The following is a 7,501-nucleotide window of genomic DNA, read 5'->3' as shown; positions in this document are numbered from 1 at the left end:
TTACAACAGTCACTGTTCACATGGGGAACCCTCACACGGGGAGAGATTACAACAGTCACTGTTCACATGGGGAACCCTCACACGGGGAGAGATTACAACAGTCACTGTTCACATGGGGAACCCTCACACGGGGAGAGATTACAACAGTCACTGTTCACATGGGGAACCCTCACACGGGGAGAGATTACAACAGTCACTGTTCACATGGGGAACCCTCACACGGGGAGAGATTACAACAGTCACTGTCCACATGGGGAACCCTCACACGGGGAGAGATTACAACAGTCACTGTTCACATGGGGAACCCTCACACGGGGAGAGATTACAACAGTCACTGTTCACATGGGGAACCCTCACACGGGGAGAGATTACAACAGTCACTGTTCACATGGGGAACCCTCACACGGGGAGAGATTACAACAGTCACTGTCCACATGGGGAACCCTCACACGGGGAGAGATTACAACAGTCACTGTTCACATGGGGAACCCTCACACGGGGAGAGATTACAACAGTCACTGTTCACATGGGGAACCCTCACACGGGGAGAGATTACAACAGTCACTGTTCACATGGGGAACCCTCACACGGGGAGAGATTACAACAGTCACTGTCCACATGGGGAACCCTCACACGGGGAGAGATTACAACAGTCACTGTTCTCATGGGGAACCCTCACACGGGGAGAGATTACAACAGTCACTGTCCACATGGGGAACCCTCACACGGGGAGAGATTACAACAGTCACTGTCCACATGGGGAACCCTCACACGGGGAGAGATTACAACAGTCACTGTTCACATGGGGAACCCTCACACGGGGAGAGATTACAACAGTCACTGTCCACATGGGGAACCCTCACACGGGGAGAGATTACAACTGTCACTGTCCACATGGGGAACCCTCACACGGGGAGAGATTACAACAGTCACTGTTCACATGGGGAACCCTCACACGGGGAGAGATTACAACAGTCACTGTTCACATGGGGAACCCTCACACGGGGAGAGATTACAACAGTCACTGTTCACATGGGGAACCCTCACACGGGAGAGATTACAACAGTCACTGTTCACATGGGGAACCCTCACACGGGGAGAGATTACAACAGTCACTGTTCACATGGGGAACCCTCACACGGGGAGAGATTACAACAGTCACTGTCCACATGGGGAACCCTCACACGGGGAGAGATTACAACAGTCACTGTCCACATGGGGAACCCTCACACGGGGAGAGATTACAACAGTCACTGTTCACATGGGGAACCCTCACACGGGGAGAGATTACAACAGTCACTGTTCACATGGGGAACCCTCACACGGGGAGAGATTACAACAGTCACTGTCCACATGGGGAACCCTCACACGGGGAGAGATTACAACAGTCACTGTTCACATGGGGAACCCTCACACGGGGAGAGATTACAACAGTCACTGTCCACATGGGGAACCCTCACATGGGAGAGATTACAACAGTCACTGTCCACATGGGGAACCCTCACACGGGGAGAGATTACAACAGTCACTGTTCACATGGGGAACCCTCACACGGGGAGAGATTACAACAGTCACTGTCCACATGGGGAACCCTCACACGGGGAGAGATTACAACAGTCACTGTCCACATGGGGAACCCTCACACGGGGAGAGATTACAACAGTCACTGTCCACATGGGGAACCCTCACACGGGGAGAGATTACAACAGTCACTGTCCACATGGGAACCCTCACACGGGGAGAGATTACAACAGTCACTGTTCACATGGGGAACCCTCACACGGGGAGAGATTACAACAGTCACTGTCCACATGGGGAACCCTCACACGGGGAGAGATTACAACAGTCACTGTTCTCATGGGGAACCCTCACACGGGTAGAGATTACAACAGTCACTGTTCTCATGGGGAACCCTCACACGGGGAGAGATTACAACAGTCACTGTCCACATGGGGAACCCTCACACGGGGAGAGATTACAACAGTCACTGTCCACATGGGGAACCCTCACACGGGGAGAGATTACAACAGTCACTGTTCACATGGGGAACCCTCACACGGGGAGAGATTACAACAGTCACTGTTCACATGGGGAACCCTCACACGGGGAGAGATTACAACAGTCACTGTTCACATGGGGAACCCTCACACGGGGAGAGATTACAACAGTCACTGTCCACATGGGGAACCCTCACACGGGGAGAGATTACAACAGTCACTGTTCACATGGGGAACCCTCACACGGGGAGAGATTACAACAGTCACTGTCCACATGGGGAACCCTCACACGGGGAGAGATTACAACAGTCACTGTTCACATGGGGAACCCTCACACGGGGAGAGATTACAACAGTCACTGTTCACATGGGGAACCCTCACACGGGGAGAGATTACAACAGTCACTGTTCCCATGGGAACCCTCACACGGGGAGAGATTACAACAGTCACTGTTCACATGGGGAACCCTCACACGGGGAGAGATTACAACAGTCACTGTCCACATGGGGAACCCTCACACGGGGAGAGATTACAACAGTCACTGTTCACATGGGGAACCCTCACACGGGGAGAGATTACAACAGTCACTGTTCACATGGGGAACCCTCACACGGGGAGAGATTACAACTGTCACTGTTCACATGGGAACCCTCACACGGGGAGAGATTACAACTGTCACTGTTCTCATGGGGAACCCTCACACGGGGAGAGATTACAACAGTCACTGTTCACATGGGGAACCCTCACACGGGGAGAGATTACAACAGTCACTGTCCACATGGGGAACCCTCACACGGGGAGAGATTACAACAGTCACTGTTCACATGGGGAACCCTCACACGGGGAGAGATTACAACAGTCACTGTCCACATGGGGAACCCTCACACGGGGAGAGATTATAACAGTCACTGTCCACATGGGGAACCCTCACACGGGGAGAGATTACAACAGTCACTGTTCACATGGGGAACCCTCACACGGGGAGAGATTATAACAGTCACTGTCCACATGGGGAACCCTCACACGGGGAGAGATTATAACAGTCACTGTCCACATGGGGAACCCTCACACGGGGAGAGATTATAACAGTCACTGTCCACATGGGGAACCCTCACACGGGGAGAGATTACAACAGTCACTGTCCACATGGGGAACCCTCACACGGGGAGAGATTACAACAGTCACTGTTCACATGGGGAACCCTCACACGGGGAGAGATTACAACAGTCACTGTTCACATGGGGAACCCTCACACGGGGAGAGATTACAACAGTCACTGTTCACATGGGGAACCCTCACACGGGGAGAGATTACAACAGTCACTGTCCACATGGGGAACCCTCACACGGGGAGAGATTACAACAGTCACTGTTCACATGGGGAACCCTCACACGGGGAGAGATTACAACTGTCACTGTTCACATGGGGAACCCTCACACGGGGAGAGATTACAACAGTCACTGTCCACATGGGGAACCCTCACAAGGGGAGAGATTACAACAGTCACTGTTCACATGGGGAACCCTCACACGGGGAGAGATTACAACAGTCACTGTTCACATGGGGAACCCTCACAAGGGGAGAGATTACAACAGTCACTGTTCACATGGGGAACCCTCACACGGGGAGAGATTACAACAGTCACTGTTCACATGGGGAACCCTCACACGGGGAGAGATTACAACAGTCACTGTTCACATGGGGAACCCTCACAAGGGGAGAGATTACAACAGTCACTGTTCACATGGGGAACCCTCACACGGGGAGAGATTACAACAGTCACTGTTCACATGGGGAACCCTCACACGGGGAGAGATTACAACAGTCACTGTTCACATGGGGAACCCTCACACGGGGAGAGATTACAACAGTCACTGTTCACATGGGGAACCCTCACACGGGGAGAGATTACAACAGTCACTGTTCACATGGGGAACCCTCACACGGGGAGAGATTACAACAGTCACTGTTCACATGGGGAACCCTCACACGGGGAGAGATTACAACAGTCACTGTTCACATGGGGAACCCTCACACGGGGAGAGATTACAACAGTCACTGTTCACATGGGGAACCCTCACACGGGGAGAGATTACAACAGTCACTGTTCACATGGGGAACCCTCACACGGGAGAGATTACAACAGTCACTGTTCACATGGGGAACCCTCACACGGGGAGAGATTACAACAGTCACTGTTCACATGGGGAACCCTCACACGGGGAGAGATTACAACAGTCACTGTTCACATGGGGAACCCTCACACGGGGAGAGATTACACAGTCACTGTTCACATGGGGAACCCTCACACGGGGAGAGATTACAACAGTCACTGTTCACATGGGGAACCCTCACACGGGGAGAGATTACAACAGTCACTGTCCACATGGGGGAACCCTCACACGGGGAGAGATTACAACAGTCACTGTTCACATGGGGAACCCTCACACGGGGAGAGATTACAACAGTCACTGTTCACATGGGGAACCCTCACACGGGGAGAGATTACAACAGTCACTGTCCACATGGGGAACCCTCACACGGGGAGAGATTACAACAGTCACTGTTCACATGGGGAACCCTCACACGGGGAGAGATTACAACAGTCACTGTTCACATGGGGAACCCTCACACGGGGAGAGATTACAACAGTCACTGTCCACATGGGGAACCCTCACACGGGGAGAGATTACAACAGTCACTGTTCACATGGGGAACCCTCACACGGGGAGAGATTACAACAGTCACTGTTCACATGGGGAACCCTCACACGGGGAGAGATTACAACAGTCACTGTTCACATGGGGAACCCTCACACGGGGAGAGATTACAACAGTCACTGTCCACATGGGGAACCCTCACACGGGGAGAGATTACAACAGTCACTGTCCACATGGGGAAACCCTCACACGGGGAGAGATTACAACAGTCACTGTTCACATGGGGAACCCTCACACGGGGAGAGATTACAACAGTCACTGTCCACATGGGGAACCCTCACACGGGGAGAGATTACAACAGTCACTGTTCACATGGGGAACCCTCACACGGGGAGAGATTACAACAGTCACTGTTCACATGGGGAACCCTCACACGGGGAGAGATTACAACAGTCACTGTTCACATGGGGAACCCTCACACGGGGAGAGATTACAACAGTCACTGTTCACATGGGGAACCCTCACACGGGGAGAGATTACAACAGTCACTGTTCACATGGGGAACCCTCACACGGGGAGAGATTACAACAGTCACTGTTCACATGGGGAACCCTCACACGGGGAGAGATTACAACAGTCACTGTTCACATGGGGAACCCTCACACGGGGAGAGATTACAACAGTCACTGTTCACATGGGGAACCCTCACACGGGGAGAGATTACAACAGTCACTGTCCACATGGGGAACCCTCACACGGGGAGAGATTACAACAGTCACTGTTCTCATGGGGAACCCTTACACGGGGAGAGATTACAACAGTCACTGTTCACATGGGGAACCCTCACACGGGGAGAGATTACAACAGTCACTGTTCACATGGGGAACCCTCACACGGGGAGAGATTACAACAGTCACTGTCCACATGGGGAACCCTCACACGGGGAGAGATTACAACAGTCACTGTCCACATGGGGAACCCTCACACGGGAGAGATTACAACTGTCACTGTTCACATGGGGAACCCTCACACGGGGAGAGATTACAACAGTCACTGTTCACATGGGGAAACCCTCACACGGGGAGAGATTACAACAGTCACTGTTCACATGGGGAACCCTCACACGGGGAGAGATTACAACTGTCACTGTTCACATGGGGAACCCTCACACGGGGAGAGATTACAACAGTCACTGTTCACATGGGGAACCCTCACACGGGGAGAGATTACAACAGTCACTGTCCACATGGGGAACCCTCACACGGGGAGAGATTATAACAGTCACTGTCCACATGGGGAACCCTCACACGGGGAGAGATTACAACAGTCACTGTTCACATGGGGAACCCTCACACGGGGAGAGATTACAACAGTCACTGTTCACATGGGGAACCCTCACACGGGGAGAGATTACAACAGTCACTGTCCACATGGGGAACCCTCACACGGGGAGAGATTACAACAGTCACTGTCCACATGGGGAACCCTCACAAGGGGAGAGATTACAACAGTCACTGTCCACATGGGGAACCCTCACACGGGGAGAGATTACAACAGTCACTGTTCACATGGGGAACCCTCACACGGGGAGAGATTACAACAGTCACTGTCCACATGGGGAACCCTCACACGGGGAGAGATTACAACAGTCACTGTTCACATGGGGAACCCTCACACGGGGAGAGATTACAACAGTCACTGTCCACATGGGGAACCCTCACACGGGGAGAGATTACAACAGTCACTGTTCACATGGGGAACCCTCACACGGGGAGAGATTACAACAGTCACTGTCCACATGGGGAACCCTCACACGGGGAGAGATTACAACAGTCACTGTTCACATGGGGAACCCTCACACGGGGAGAGATTACAACAGTCACTGTCCACATGGGGAACCCTCACACGGGGAGAGATTACAACAGTCACTGTTCACATGGGGAACCCTCACACGGGGAGAGATTACAACAGTCACTGTCCACATGGGGAACCCTCACACGGGGAGAGATTACAACAGTCACTGTTCACATGGGGAACCCTCACACGGGGAGAGATTACAACAGTCACTGTTCTCATGGGGAACCCTCACACGGGGAGAGATTACAACAGTCACTGTTCACATGGGGAACCCTCACACGGGGAGAGATTACAACAGTCACTGTTCTCATGGGGAACCCTCACACGGGGAGAGATTACAACAGTCACTGTCACATGGGGGAACCCTCACACGGGGAGAGATTACAACAGTCACTGTCCACATGGGGAACCTCACACGGGGAGAGATTACAACAGTCACTGTCCACATGGGGAACCCTCACACGGGGAGAGATTACAACAGTCACTGTCCACATGGGGAACCCTCACACGGGAAGAGATTACAACAGTCACTGTCCACATGGGGAACCCTCACACGGGGAGAGATTACAACAGTCACTGTTCCTCATGGGGAACCCTCACACGGGGAGAGATTACAACAGTCACTGTTCACATGGGGAACCCTCACACGGGGAGAGATTACAACAGTCACTGTTCTCATGGGGAACCCTCACACGGGGAGAGATTACAACAGTCACTGTTCACATGGGGAACCCTCACACGGGGAGAGATTACAACAGTCACTGTTCACATGGGGAACCCTCACACGGGGAGAGATTACAACAGTCACTGTTCACATGGGGAACCCTCACACGGGGAGAGATTACAACAGTCACTGTTCTCATGGGGAACCCTCACACGGGGAGAGATTATAACAGTCACTGTTCACATGGGGAACCCTTACACGGGGAGAGATTACAACAGTCACTGTCCACATGGGGAACCCTCACACGGGGAGAGATTATAACA

Source organism: Hemitrygon akajei, chromosome 24 (genome assembly GCF_048418815.1).
Source record: "Hemitrygon akajei chromosome 24, sHemAka1.3, whole genome shotgun sequence".
Taxonomy (NCBI): Eukaryota; Metazoa; Chordata; class Chondrichthyes; order Myliobatiformes; family Dasyatidae; genus Hemitrygon; species Hemitrygon akajei.
This window is presented reverse-complemented; position numbering follows the sequence as displayed.